General features: G+C 46.6%; 1 long non-coding RNA gene across 1 annotated transcript in view; it reads left to right on the top strand.

The window, feature by feature from the left end:
• Positions 1-2,682: 2,682 nt before the first annotated feature.
• Positions 2,683-15,590, top strand: part of LOC132694538 (uncharacterized) — a 165,660-nt gene continuing 152,752 nt past the window's right edge. The window contains exon 1 of the long non-coding RNA XR_009617351.3: positions 2,683-2,896. This is a non-coding gene — a long non-coding RNA (uncharacterized LOC132694538). The remainder of the gene's footprint in view (positions 2,897-15,590) is intronic.

Genomic DNA, 15,590 nt, shown 5'->3' with positions numbered 1-15,590 from the left:
CCTCTGGAAATGGCTTCAAAGAACACCCTACCTAAGGTAAGCCCTTTCCCCAAATCCCTCTTTATTATTTATCCTTTTTTTTAATTATCTTCATAGCACTTATCACTACCTAAAATGATCTCGCATTTGTTTACGTGTTTATTTTACATTGTCCCCATGTCACTGGAATGTACACCTCCAAGGAGACCTTATTGTCTTGCTCACTACTGTATCTCCGATGCCTAGCAAAGAACTTCACGTGTTTTAGAAACTCGTGGCATTGCTGTTGAATGAATGATTGAATGAGGGAATGTTTTACTTCTCTCTGTCTCTCCTACTCATGTCAAGTATTCACCATGCCTTATGTGTTCCATTTCTTAAATACATCTCAGGACTGCTCACCTCTCTCTACCTCCTCCTTCTGTTACCTGAGTTCAGGTGACCATCATTGCTCACCTGGACACCTGCAAGTGCTTCCTAACTGGTCTGCCCACATTCTGTCTAGGCCCTTCTGGCCTACTCTCCATACTGTGCCCAAAGGATCCTTCTCACCTATAAATAGATCAGCTCAGCCCCTGCTTAAAACCTTTGTGGGGCTTCTTGTTGCTCTCAGGAAGAGTCTGGCCCCAGGGCATGATCTGGCTCCCACTCCCTCTTCTAATCTCACCCTGACTTCTAATCTCCTCTCTCTCCCCTTGCATTCTGAGCACCAGATTACTCTTCTTCCACATCCTCAAGTAGCCTCCTTTCCCCTCCTCAGGGCCTTTTACACACAGGCTCACTGTAGAGTCCTTCACCTCCTCTTCATCCCTGGCCTCCAGAGGCCTTCCCAATCCCTATCTGCCATTGGCTAGGCTTCCTGCTGCTCTCCATCAGTGCTCTTGGCACACCTGGTTGTGAGCAGCTGCCAGGGCGACTCCTGGCTCTCATTCCCTCTGCTGCTCTCAGTAACTAGCATGCCGCCTGGCACATGGTGGCTCTTGGGGCATCTTTGTGGAATGAAGGGCCAGGGCCACTATGCTGGGACCCCAGAGTTGACGGCGCCGGACCTGCGTGGCCTGGCCCCTTCCTCTGCAACATTGTAGAACCACTGACAGCCATAGCCTAGGGAGGCTGAGGGGTGGCTCTTGGCATGCTCCTTGCTGAGCTGTGCTGAGTACCTGGCCCTGGCTGTCAGGGACAATGAGGGAGGCCTGGGCATCTCACCTTCTCAAGTGGGGAGTGGGGCATTGCTTCTCAAAAGACCACACCTTCCTCTTGGAAGGCTGTTGAAGAAAGGGCAAGCACAATGTGCTAAGTGTGGATCATACTCTCGATAGAAACCACTGGACATTGTGGAAGTTTGGGCCCAGGCGGTGATGCTTCAGGACCCATAAGCACAGTAATGGTGATGAGGATGTTGTTCTCTTCATTTCTTCATGAGAAATGATGAATCAGACCTTCGCCCAGGGAGGATGGGACAGAAAGCAGTGCTTTGACATTCCGTAGGTGTGGCGACCTTGAGAGCTTGGAGACACCTGGGCATGGAGGGGGTTCTCAAGGGACAGTGGCAGCAGAAGCTGGAGTGAGACTTCTTCAGATGGCTTATGGTGAGCAGATAAGTGAGGATACTTCTCCCCAACTGTGAGTGAGCCCTGCCTAGAATGGCCTCAGAATACAGGGGATGCCTCCATGTAGGCAGGAGGGCCTGAGGCCTGCAGTCATGTGTCTTAGTCATTACTGAAGAAGGGGCACACAGACTTTCCAAAATTTAGAACTCAGAACTGAGCTTGTGCCCCAAAGGAGCAGCTGAAGGGTCCTGAGAGGAAACAGTTAAGAGCAGAGCAAAGTTTGTCCAGAGTGTTAGCTCAAGCAGCACTTTGGCTCATTCTGGGGCTGGCTAGGTGAGGGAGGGAGGGGCTGTGGCTGCTTTCTCTGGGGCCCTTGCCTGGGTCAGGCCCCTCCTGCTTGCTTCAGAGATCCCTCAGGATTCTGGACTCCACAATTTTCCATGTCTCTCACTTACATTTCTGCGTTGGCCTGCGCTTTCTTGGAGAAGAGGCCTCAGCATCAGTCCTCCTGGAATTGGAAGATGCATGGGGTCTTGATCAGCTGGTTTGGGGAATGAGATGTCCTCTGTTATCTGCCTCAGGGCACAGCCATGCCTCTACCATCAAACTGGCAGTTCCCGAAGATGCCAGCAGAGCTACTTTTCTTGGTTTGCAGTTTGTTTGGAGACTGCTCCAGAGCCTTGGGCTCCATCGCCATCAAGATCCCTCCTGCTCCTCCCTTCAAGTCTCCAGCTCTCATTTCCTTTGGGAAAAGGAGACCCAAGCCGATTTGGGAAACGTTCTCTGTAGAGGAGGCTGGCACCATGTCCAGGTCGGCAAGGCTATATTTAACTGCTATATTTGCAGTTCCACTCACTTGTCCCAACCCCAGCCCCGCCTGCCACCCCTCTCCCCCCTCAGAAGCCTGTCCCGCACCATTGGGGCCCTGTGTCGCCCCTGCTCACCCCGCTCCAGCTGTGCAATTGTGGTCTGGGCCACAGGCTATTTTTTGCTTGGTGCCAAAGATTATTCAGTTATCAGGAATGTGTGTTTAAGTGGCCGTCTCCGGAACAAGGATTATAAATAGGAACTTGGGGTCAAGGCCTCGGCCCCAGTGTCCTCCTCCTCTTTGTCCCAGTTCCTGTGCCGGCTCCTGGATTTTACTTGGGGTGAACACCAGGAGGCTATGGTGAGGTTGTCTGGGGAAAGGACTGCAGGTTGGAAGGCCAGAGGTCCAGGACTGACTGCGTCCTGACAGGCTAGTCACCCAACCTTTTGAGGCTTGCTTTCTCCATCTGGGAAATGAGGACACTCAGACCCACTCGTCGAATGGCAAACACGTAGCATGGATCTCTGTCAGTCTATGAAGGGAAATCCAAGTTAGACAGGTGGGTATCTGGGAGGGGAAAGTATCAGCCATCAAATGCATTTTTTTGCAGGGGTGATAGGGTATTAACAAGCAAAGAATAAGCAAGAAATAGTCTTGGGACTAAACATGTAAAAGTGGAGGGGAGAAAGATCCAGAATTTGTCTTTAGGGAGCTCCCAGTCTGATGGTGGAGGCTGGGCCCAGTCTCAGTCCCATCACAGAGTGGCCTAAGCAGAATGGAGTTGGCACATTTGAGCACAGGTATTTGAGATGAGGCTAAATCTTTCTCTGACAGAGTGAGGGTTGATTCTCCAGAGGCCAGTTCTCTTGCACAACCCGTCCCATCCAGAGGCCCTGGTCCAGGCAGTTAGACTGGTGAGTGTGGGTGAGGGCACCTGGTCAAGAAGGTTAGGCTACTTCCTGGTGACCAGTGCCCCCTCCTGTCCTGTTGAGAGCTATCGTCTATGACCTGGTTGGGGCAGCTTTGTCTCCTCTTCACCCCACACAGGGAGATGAGAGACAGGAACAGGGCTCTATCAAAATACAGGGCCAGGACAAGTGGCTCCATGCTGCTCCCTGGGTTCCTCATCGGGCTCCTGCCTATGAAGAAGGGTATCAGCAAGGAAAGAATACAAATGTCGTCGCTTTACCTCAGCTTTTCCATCTGCAAAATGACAGAAATAATGCACAACATCCCTCCCTGGAGATGTTAGTTATGAGAAAGATCTAAAGGGATATTGTTATGGTAAATGGTAATGATATCTAGAGCAGAAGGGCATTGGTTGGCCTGAGTGGGGCCAGCCTCCTGGACTGTGGTCCCCATGCTTTGGGCCTCAATCTTCCCCTCAGGTGCAGTTCTTTCGTCTGCCCTGCTTGCTTGCTTGTTTTCTTTCTTTCTTTTTTTTTTAATTTTTAAAAACGTTTTATTTATTTTTTGAGAGGGAGCGTGACAGTGGGGGAGGGGCAGGGGGGGCAGAGGATCAGAAGCAGGCTCTGTGCTGACAGGCTGACAGCAGTGAGAGCCTGACATGGGGCTCGAACTCATGAACCGTGAGATCATGAACCTGAGCCAAAGTCAGATGCTCAACTGACTGAGCCATCCAGGCGTCCCCATCTGCTCTGCTTTCTTAGTACTTTCCCCCACTTCTCCCCACTAAGACCCCGGAGACCCATTCTCTCTCAATTCTAGGTTTCTGGACCCAGAAGGCACTTAACTCTTTCTCCTCTTAGGGTGGGGCCGGTCCCTGTCCCATATTTTGTTACCAGGTTGGGGCCGCATTGGCAGGTCTGACATTGCACCTGCAGCTTCAGCTCTCATTCTGGAGTTATTGAATGTCCACTATAAATGGAATTGATTTTTTATATCTTGGTAAGACTTTCATTTAAATTTCCAAGTGAGAAAACAAAATTCTTTGGCAGAGTACATTTTTTTTTTTAAAGTAGCCGTAGGTAGAGGAATGAGGTATTTCCAAATGGAGGTGGAGGTTGGGCCAGGGGGCTGCCTCCCAGGCTGATTTAGAGAGCCCTGCAATGTGAAGAGAGGGGGCGGATGGCCAGGCTAGCCACCTACCAGGATAGAGTGCTGGGGATGGCAACCACATGGAGTGTCTTCATGACAGGTTCCTATGGAGCCCTTGCTGGGTCGTTGCCAAGGGCTTCCTTTGCCTTTACTTCTAGGGACTGTTCTAGCTTGGCTTGACCATGCTGAGAACCCTAGGGCATCTAAGTCCAGTTCCACAGGCAAGAGCAGAGATGACATCAGAAAGAATTTTCCAGGAGGCCCTACATGCAGTATCGGGGGGGGGGGGGTAATCAGGAGATAAAAAGGGAGTTGGGGGGGCATGCTTGGCTTATTCAAGTCCTGGCCCTCACTCCCCACCTGGCCCCCAGATTCTGGCTGCTTCGTGGATGAGAATGTAGACTTGTACTGGGAAGCCACCAAGATTCAGTCACATCTAGGGCTGAATCAAGAGGGAGGCTTGAATAGTTTTCTTTGAGGGCTTAGCTGCCACCTCCTTTTTCTGTGACAAGGTCAGGATGACTCCCAGCCCAGCAACTTCCTCAACCTCTTGCCCAATTGCCCCCACAGGCAAGAATCAGTTTCCTTCCCTCTTCCAAGATGAATGCTGTCCTTTTCCTCGGCTCATGGCTTTGTCTCTTCAGTCTTTGGTTTCATTGTCATACCTCCTTCTCTTATTTCATCCTCTTTGTCCCCTTCAGTCCAAGAAGGCAGCATTTCTAAAGGTATGACATCCTCTAGAATCTCACTTAGGTGACCCAGAGTGGACCTTCCTCCCCCTGCTGTCAGGCTTGCCTCTTGAACCCTGCTGGCCTCAACTGCTTGTTTTGGATTGGCCCTCTGCCCTCCCCCAGAGGGCCTGGCCTTAGAGACCCCTCCAGAGAAGCAGAACTCTGACCCTAGGACCAGCATTGGAGGCAAGGAGAAGTGGTATTGGCTAGCACACCCCCAGCCTGGAGACTCTGGAAGGCAGGGGCAAGATTCTAGACCTGGACCATACTGCCCGTGGGCAAGTCCACCCAGGCAGAGGCAGGACCAGAGCACCGGGCTGTTACTCTTCACAACAGCTCTTTGAGGTAGGCATTGTGACACTGAATGAGGAACCAGAGGCGCAGAGAGGAACAGAGCCAGTAAAGGTCACACAGCCAGTAAAAGTCAAAGCTAAGAATAAAAACCAGGTGTTGCTGTCTGTCCCTTAGCACTCCTTACTGTAGAGTTAGGAGGTGCCCTGCTGAGGGGTTACTGCCTTCAGTCCCTATACCGTCCTAAGGCTTGGTCATGAAGGGCCCTATGCCTTGCAGTCTTTTTCTTGAGGTATTTGAGGTCCCCTTCTGTGTTTAGAACTGACCAAGGCTGGCAGTGCCCTCTGAGTGGGTCACTTTGAGCTTGGACTGAGATGTATGTGAGCCCCATTCCCTCTTTATCCTCTTTCAAGTGCCCTCCAACCTTTTATCCCATGTGTGAGGTCGGCCAGATGCTCCAAGAGGCAATAAGACTCATACCTATGTAGCCATCCTGAGGCCTCATAGCCACACTCAATTCCAGGCAGGCAGTCTGGCCAGTGGATTGCTCCCCTGGCTGGTGAAGTATTTTTTATGTGGGATCACACGAGACTGGGCTTTCAGAGTGGTGCTGACATGCTGATTTTGAATGACTCAAATTGTTTACGTAGACAGAAGCCTGGCAAAAAAACAAATTTCCTGGGGTCCCGTACACCTTAGGGTTGGCTCTGCCATTCCCCTGACATTAAGCCATCTTGCCGTATTATTGCTTATTGTATTAATTGATTTTCCCTTTGTTGCCTTGAAACCTCTTTAAAAAGACCTACACCAAGGGAGATTTCCCAAATTCCCTTTATTACCCCCTCCCCATCATGTTTCACAATCCTTAGATTTTAAAATTGGATCCAGATCTGACTTCCAGGCCTTAATTTTTCAGCTCAAACAATCTCCCTTTGTCCTGGTCTCTGTGGACAGTGCTCAGCCCCACCCGACCTTCTTGCAAAAAAGCAGAAGGCCCTCTCACACCCTGGGATTTCCAGGAGCCCTAAGATGTATTAAAACCTGTCGGAGATCAAATGGCTGTCCAATGAGGTATGGAATTGTCAGTTTATACTTCCATCTGAAATGGGGCATTCTGGGTTGTGTTGGAGAATGTGGCCAGAGGGAGCCTAAGAGGCGGGCATCCTTTGTGCCTGGCACCTGCTTCTCCTTTCTCTCTTTCAGCCTTCTTGCCCAGGTCCTGACCCCCTGGGCCTCTTTCTAATGCATGCTCTGGCCTGTGCTCCCCAGTGAAATTGGGATGAAGGCTTGGAATGGAACGATCATGGTCTGGGGAGTGATTGTCCCTTGGCAGAGAGAGGCAAATGGACCATCCCTCTTCCCGGGAGGTCAATGCTGTGAACCACATTTCCTTCCCAGCAGCATCTGCCCATGGGCCTCTCTCTGAGCCTCTTTGTCTCTCTCTTCTCAGTGGGGCTGTCAAAAGCTGAGCCTCACAGGTTGTGACTAATCACTAGCAGATTTTTTTTCCATCCAAGAAGAAGAAAAAGCTGAAGGAGATGAAGAAAAACCCCAACAGTGAATAACTCCGAAGAGTTTCCAACATGTGGGTGTTTTTCTGGGACCAAAGATCAGGAAGATTCCAAATGTAAACAATCCCAAAATAACTCAGCTCTCTCAACCCCAGGCATTCCCAGGACTGGATGTCCACACTCCCTCCCTCTCCCTCTGGGAACTCAAGGTCAGGGAGAGGTGGCAGCCTTGGGCACTGTGAAGAACTGCTTGAGTGAGGCCTTCAGACAGGGCATAGACTTTGTGAGGCTGGGATTGAAACTTCTTCATCAGATAATAGTCTTTTTGAGAGAGAGACTTCTTTCTGCTTCATCAGATCAGGTCTCCCTGGGATCAGGGACCATGACTATAGCTCTCTTTGCTCAGAGTCATAACCCATTGTGCTTAAACCAAGCTCCTGAGATTTCTTGCCAGCATAGTGTAATGGAAAGAATATGGACTTTGAAGTCACACAGGGTTGGAATCTTGGCTCCACCACTTATTAATTGTGTGGCCTTGAGTATGTTATTTAGCATCTGGGAATCTCAGTTTCCTCCTTGTAAAACTGGAGCAATGATTCTTACTGGAGAAAATACGCTAACTAATGTGCCTAGTAGGATGCCTATTACCTAGAAAGGGCTCAGTGAATGTTCCCTCTCCCCCTCCCTCTTCCCATGTAGGTGGTTTAAGCTGGAGAAACCACTAGGTTCTTTTGTACCCCTCTCTTTGTCAAAAGAAGGATGTTGTGTGTTCCAAGGTAGAAATCACTCCTTCCCCCACATTACTGAAAATCACTATTACAACTCATCTGGAAGAATATATTCAATATATAGTTAAAAATATTCTAGAGGTGATAATGTTGGAGAAGATGGTAGAAGTTTTGGTGAAAATTATGGCAGCAGTGACAGTGAAGTTGATGGTAGTCATGATGAGATGATGGCGGAGGGAGTGGAGATGGTGTCAGAAATTACAGTGGTGATGGATGCTATGGCGTAGGTAATGGAGAGTGTTGTTAAGGTGATTACGAGTGTAGTGGTGGAGATGGTAGTATAGGCTACAATGAAGTAAATGTGAGGAAAATGCCAGGGATGAGGCTAATAGTGATGGCGATGGTGGTTATAAAGCCTATGTTAGAGGTGATGATGTCTGTGTGGTTTGGGATGATTGTTTCATTTGATTTGGAGTCATGGTGAGATATGGTGCTCTGTGACCAGGATTACCTTCAACAGTTATCCACTCAAGGAGAAAGGCACAGAGGGGGCAGGCAAAGCAAGGTGGAAGAACGCTTTATGATTAACTGTTACACTGGCCCTAAACTGCAATAGAAAACATTAGACTTCTGAATCATTGCTGATTGAATACACATGTTTATCTTGGCTATTTCCAGAAGCCCCACTAACATGGCATTAATGGGCTTTTTTAAAAAAGAAAGGCATAAACCCACAGGGAAAGAGAGAATGGGAGAGGGAATAGCAGCAGACAAGAGAAATCAAGAATTTGCGAATCAGAAAGTGTATGGATGTGTGGTACCTGACTTAGCAGACCACAGAAAACTGAAACTCAAGCCCACAAGGTTGTGGGGGTAGATGGCAAGAACCAATAGGTAGCAAAACATTTTTAGCCACAGATTCCCAGAAAAGTCTGGGAATTGGAGGCATCAGTTACTTCCAAAGGCAGAGGTTCAGAATGAGGGTGGAAAATGGGAGGATTGGTTACAAGTTTTAAAAAAAAAAGCAGTAGGAACCTCCCCATTCCAGATTTATTCCTCTACCCTATGCATCCAGGTAATCATCCCCTTCCATGCTGGTAGAAGACAGAAGATTTATGCTCTGAGATGTTGAACCTGAAAAGTTCTGGATGTACGAGCACCAGGCACAGCCACGGGAGGAGAGAGGAGCCATTCTAAAATTACGGATTAAAGACAAACCTGTTCCCTGAAAGATGAGGCTCTCAGCTCTCTTCCTCATCAGTCCCCAGAAAAGTGTAAGCCAGGTTAACACCACACAGGCAAGATATTGGAGGAAAGTTTCCCAGGGTAACTGATTTTCCCAAGAGAAAAGACCTACCGGTTTTGATATTTGGTCTCCCTGTGAATCTGCAAGTCCCACTCAATTACCCTCTGGTAAGGCCCACATGTCAACAACTTTCTCTCTTCTCCTTCCACCACTTCCAATCAGAACTGCAGTGCTTCACATATCAATATGAATGGACAGCTAAGAATTACTTGATATTTGAGGAGGGCCTTCAACATGAAAGGCAGACATCCAAACCAACGAACAGGAAAAGGGAATATACAAAAAAACAGTGAAGAAGAAAAGCACAGAAACTATGATTAACATTTTTAAAATGATAAAAGAAGGTTATGCCTTCTTTTAATGAGAACTAGAGGTGATTTTTTCAAAAAGGAGCGGAAGAAAGGAAGTCCTTGGACATACAAATATAACATCCTTATTCCATTAAAAAATCAAAAGAAGAGTTGGAATATAATATAAAGTCAGGACAAAGTCCCCAAAAGTAGACCAAAGAAATGGAAATTGACAGAAAGAGTTAGATGGTCAGTCTAAGAGCAGCATCTAAAAATTTGGTCCTAGAGAGAAAATTTAAAAAGGAGGAAAATTTCCTAGAACTACAGAACATAAACTTACAGATCAATTTTTTTCTATGAGTATATGGCAAACTGAATTTAAAAACAAAAACAACTCACCCCAAAGTCACCCAAAACTTTAAAAGTTTTCAGAGAGGGGAAAGAAGTTTATTTACAAATTATTGTGAATTTGAATTGTATCACAGATCTCTACAACTACCATGTAAGGTAGAAGAAAATGAACGATGTGTCTAAATCCTGAGGGAAATGATTTCCACAGAGCTCTATATCCAGGCAAACTAGTAATTGAGTACAGCAATAAAAATAAAGATACCTTTGGACACTAATGGTCTTACAAATTTACCTCCTACACAGAATTTTCCAGGAGATCTTGGGGAATGTTATCCACCTTAATTGGGCAGTAAACCAAGGGAGAAGAAGGAGACAAAAGACCCCATGATCAGGATAGAGACAAAGGGAAGTTTGAAAATGATGATGAAGGAAAGTGTCAGGATGACAGTCATATAAAATATGTAGAGAATGGTCAGTCCATGTTAGCCATGAGGATGTAGGACTCCAGGAGGGAGGTCTCCAAGAAGAAAATGAAACTGGCAGTAATGTACATTCCAAGGAAAATTTCAGTTCCATTGGAAACCTTGGAGATAAATTAGCAAATGATACATGGAAAATTAAGCAAATGGCAAATCAAAATAATTATTATTTCCAAGAGAAAACAAACAGCTGTATAAGAAAGGAAAAGTAGTTTAATTGTGATAGTTATATAGTGATAGTAATGCAAATCCTGAATAATACTGTAACAAATAGCAATATTGTGTGTGTGTGTGTGTGTGTATGTGTGTTAGAGAGAGAAAGAGAGATGGTGTAAGAAAGCTGAATATTCATCTTCCATAAGTAGATGGTCAATAGATAAAACCTAATACTGAAAAATATAAGAAATATCAGTATTACCATGTCATATAGAAATATGGAAGTAAATCCTAGAGGAAAGAGTTAAAATAATTCAAAGTGCTTGCCTCAGGAAAGGAGGACTCAAAAGTGAGCAGGATTGGAGAAGTCTTATGGTTTTCATTATAAACCTTGTAGAACATTTTACTTTCAAAAATATGTACATGTATTACTTTGATTAAAAAAATAAAGATTTAAATAGAATATAAAAATGAGAACTCTAGTGAGCCATGCTAGATTATGTGGAGAACTTCTTGACCAAATAAGTCAGTCCAAATGGCTCAGAACCAAAATCAGCTGAAAGACCTGTTCCATCTACTGCCTCTAGGTCCAAACCCAAGTCTTGGATGTGTCCACATTCACCAGAAAGCCACAAAAGGGAGAGCAAGAAACACAGAAACATCTTGCATTTACTCTGATTTCTCAAGCCTTTCCAGGACCATGTGGCTGCCACATGGAAGAATGAGAGAGGAATGGGGAGAAAAAGTTCAAGCCAAAAATAAGGAGAGATGATTGGGCCTTCTCCCTGGGGGAGCAAGGCCTAGCCCTCATACTGCACCCATGTGGGCTAGATGTTCAGTCTGGCACTCCATCTCCTTGACTAACACAGTGCACTGTAAGATATTCTTAAACCTGAGTAACTATTGCAGTGCTCCTCCTTGAATGTAGAGCAATGAGGGAGGGGAGAGCTGTGAGTATCTTCTAGAATCCAACAGTGATGATAGCAGTGAAGCTGGAGGTGACAGTGTGATGATGGCGCTGATAGAGATGAGGAAGAGGCATGACAATGGGGATTTATAATGAGCATGACAGAGGGAGTGACTAGACAAGTGATAGATGCAGTGATGGGGCTAGCGATAGTGGAAGTGATGTTGACGATGGTATTGGAAGTAATGGTGCAAATAATTCTAGCGGGATGATGAAGGCGACTATTCATGATGATAGAGGTGATAGTGGCTGTGAAGATGGAGATGTTAGAGAAGGGGGTATTAGCAGTGATAGTAGAGGTGATATGGTGGTGACAGTGGCATGATGAGAAACATGGTATTAGTGGGGTTGATGGCAGTAATGGGAATCAAACAAGCGGAAGTGATAGTAATGTGGATGGCACTGGTAATTAGAGCAACGAAGGTGGAAGTGATAGTGGTGATAATGGTGGGAATGTTGGCGGTGATGATAGATTTGACAGTGGTGGTGATGCTGGAGTGACTATGGCCAAGATGGTGGATTTCATGATAGTAAGATGGTGGTATTGACAATGGGAGCAATGATACTGGATTTAGCAACGACAAACACAATATTATAAATATGAGAATATCAATCAAAATCATAAGACAGATACATATGTAGAGCATCTAAAGACAAGTGTTTGAATAGGCTGGGTTATGCTGTGGTAACAAATAGCCCCCACATCTTTGGGAGTTTATATAGTGAAAGTTTAATTCTCATACTATATGTTAAAAGGTGGTTCTGCTCTCATAGTAACCCATGGGCTGTGCTGGTGGAGGGTCCAATTCTGTGTGCTTTTAGCATCACTGTGGCAGTTAGGAGAGAATGTGATGAATCATGCATTGTTTCTGTACTGGTCAGCTTGGGCTAGGTTATGGACTCCAAAATTTCTGTAGCTTTCAACAACAGAATTTTGTACTCACATTCTAGGTACATTGCTCAGAGGTGACACATATTGTCTCTGCCTACATTTTATTGGCTGAAACAAGACTACTTTCCAAAGAAGCAAAGAAGTGCAATCTTCTCAGGTGCCTAGAAAGAGAAGAACTGGAATATTTGTGTACTCTTCAATGACTGTGACAGGCACCATTTGCTCATAGGGTACAGGAAGAGTAGGGACAATGTAGGTACCATGGAAGGCTGCTATGGTCATGAAAGAAAGACTTGGTCAGTGTGGAGGAGCTCATGGAAAGGAGAAAACAATTTAGAGGCAGGAGATACCAGAGCTAGAGGCAGGACAAGTTATGGCAAAGTTCATAAACCTGCTTGCCATTGTTCCTCATATCCCTGGGTATTTCTGGCTTCCCAGAAATCCAACAGATTCTAGGAAAGTTTGTTTGGAGCACAAGATTGATAGACAGAAGCAGCAGAATATAAGGATGGAAAGGTCAGCTAGAGCCATGGCATGGAGGGATTTGAATGCCATGCTGCGATATTTTGCAACATAAACCACAGATAAAATGCTACATAGCCAAATAAGCTTGGGGAATGCTTCATGCGTATCACTCTCTTGTACATTAATTCTCTTTGCACCAGGAAACCCACTGGTGATAACTCTGCCATCTGCAACACATGGCTTCCAATTCTCTGGGTGTAAACATCCTGGTCAGCAGGATGGGGAAGAACAAGGAGTGGGGGCATAGGAGAAGTTTATGGGTCAGGCCAGGAAATGGTGCAATTGCTTCTGCTGTAAAGTATCATTGGACATAACTAGTTATGTGGTTGCACATAACTGCAAGGGAGGCTGGGAGGTATAGTCCAGATGCTTGCCCAAATCAGGAGAGATGAAGTTTTGGAGGGCAGCAAATATTCTCTTCATAACAGCTCTTTTCAGATCTTTAAAGGACTTGAAAGTGAATGAAGGCCAAAGCTTTCCAGTATGAGATAGGGTGGCAGATGTTGGCTCAATGAATGGAAGGATTTCTTTGACCATTTTAACATAATCATGGACTGTCAAGATTGGAAGGGGTCTGGTATGGTTTAATCCCCAATCTAGGGGCTTGAGACTCATTTCCAAGAACTCTGTTTAGGGGTGGAGCATTCTCCGTGGATGAGGTAGCCTGTTTCATTTCCAGAATTCTGAAGGCTAGAAGTATTGACCACCGAACTCACACAGAACTGTGAACAAGAGCATATAAGCAAAGGCTTATTCTTGTGTCAGTCCCCGTCTCCATACCTTTCTCAGCACCTTGATGGTCCTCAGTTTTGTTTGATGGACACCTCACCCCCACAAATTTCTTCATATTCCTAAGTACCAGGGCCACATATGTGGCAACTTTTATTTACACTCTGGGGGGAGTGTCTTAGAAGTTGGATCGCTGTAAGTGCAGTCTAGGTGGGAGCTTAAAGAGTGATCTCTGGGCCTTGCTCTTCTGAAAAGTCCACCCTCACCTCTGCTGCTCATTCTTCTTGGCCATATTTCTCTGAAGGCCCAGCCTGGCTACCGTACTGCCAAGCTCCACCCCTCTCCCCATTCCCTGCACCCTTTCCTGTACCCTGTGCTCTCTCTGGAAACTGTCAAATTCTTGTTTTCCTATGATGAGAAAATGATTTCCCTTAGCCTCCCATCGCTTTTCCTTGAGGCCGGCTTTGCAAACCATATGGTTCTTCAAGGCACTTTGCTTCACACAAAGGTGTTTACTTAGAAGAGGCATTAGGGGCCCTTGGGTGGCTCAGTCGGTTGGGTGTCTGACTCTTAATTTTGGCTCAGGTCATCATCCCAGGGTTGTGGGTTTGAGCCCTGCATCAGGGTCTGCGCTAAGCATGGAGCCTGCTTAAGATTCTCTTTCTCCCTCTGCCCCTCCCCCCCCAACTTGCTCTCTCTCTCTCTCTCTCTCTCTCTCTCAAATTAAAAAAAGAAAGAGAGAGAACGAAAGAAGGAAAGGAAGGAAGGAAGGAAGGGAAGGAGGGAGGGAGGGAGGGAGGGAGGGAGGGAGGAAGGAAGGAAGGAAAGAAAGAAAAATACATTATATCGCTCCTGTAGGGGGAAGAATCACTGCAGTTAGTTAGGGTGTTAGTTGACTTTGGTTTTTTCTCCCCCTACTATTCACCCATTCATCCATTCACTCAGCACCTTATTTAGTGATCACCTACTATGTGCTGAGCACATAGGTAAAGTGCCTAGCACAGATCAAGGACTCAATAACTGATAGCTCATTGCTCATTTCCTTCCCTCTCTTCCCTTAGAAAATTCTCCCTGCAAATGAAATGACACTTACCACCAAGAGGCCTCTAGTTCTAGATGCTAGGGAGAGCTGTGCAGCTATGGGATTGGCTGCCCCTGAGTGCACATCCCCCTATCCCTCAGGCTCCCACAGTGGAGACAATAACCTAAAGAGGGGTCATGCCTGAGTGTTCAACCTCCAAGGCCATTGCTGTGATTGACAATGGTAATAACCCTGACAGTCTGATGTCCCCTGTATAGACAGGAAATCCAGTCTTTATAGTTGATTACCTCACAGGGGTTCTGGGTAGTCCTCCAGAGATGTCTGATCCAGTCTCCCCGGTGCCAGACCCGGCCTGGGTGTCACTGTCTCATCTGCAGTCTCATTGACTGTCTCATTAACTGCAGTCTGTCTGATCTTCTCCTGACTTTGTGAGACGCAATGGCTGGCTTCCCCCTGGGAAGCAGCATGTTCTCATTTAGATTAGAATCTCCTATGCAGTACTGTTCTGCAGGGACCTGGCTCCCAGAGAGCCACCCAATGGTCAGATGACTAAGGTAGCCCCACTCTCTGTGCAGGGAAACTTCTGGGAAGCCAGTTGCCCAGCTATAGGGTTAGGTCTGCAGGTCTGCACCACTCCCAAGAGCAGCATTCACATCATGGAAGTGCTCCATTCTTAAAGGCTGCAATGTGAATGGTGGCCCCTGCGGTTGTATAATGTAGCAGTCATAAAGTAAAGTACACTTTATTTGCATCAGTAATGTGCTCCCCTTGAGTGCAAAGAGCTGTAAGCTTTCAAAGTCCAGTTCTGTGCTTTCTGTTGATCCTCAAAACACTCTGAGGTCAGGTGGCATTTCCATTTTACACAGGGGAAACTGACACAGAAAGTGGCTTCCCCAGGGTCACACAGCTAGAAGTGGTAGAGCGGGAGCTGGGGCTGGCCCTATGTTCAGACTCTGAGCACAGTGCTGTGACTGCTGTGTGGCAGCTCCTTGCCTCCTACCAGATGTCCCCAGCCTCACCATGCTCCTGCCAACCTGAATGCTTCCTCTACTCTGTCTGCTATTCCCTTTGGGTTCAAGACCCTCATTTCCAAAGCAAGTATATGATAAGTAGTGTGGGCTGATGGGAGAGGATAGCAGTGCCACCTCTCCAGGTGACACAGATACATTTTCTTAGGAGCCTTGTTTTCGGGGCTTC

This window comes from Panthera onca, chromosome A3 (genome assembly GCF_046562875.1).
Source record: "Panthera onca isolate mPanOnc1 chromosome A3, mPanOnc1 haplotype 2, whole genome shotgun sequence".
Taxonomy (NCBI): domain Eukaryota; kingdom Metazoa; phylum Chordata; class Mammalia; order Carnivora; family Felidae; genus Panthera; species Panthera onca.
Note: the sequence above shows the minus strand (reverse complement) of the source record. Positions and strands in the feature narration are given on the sequence as shown.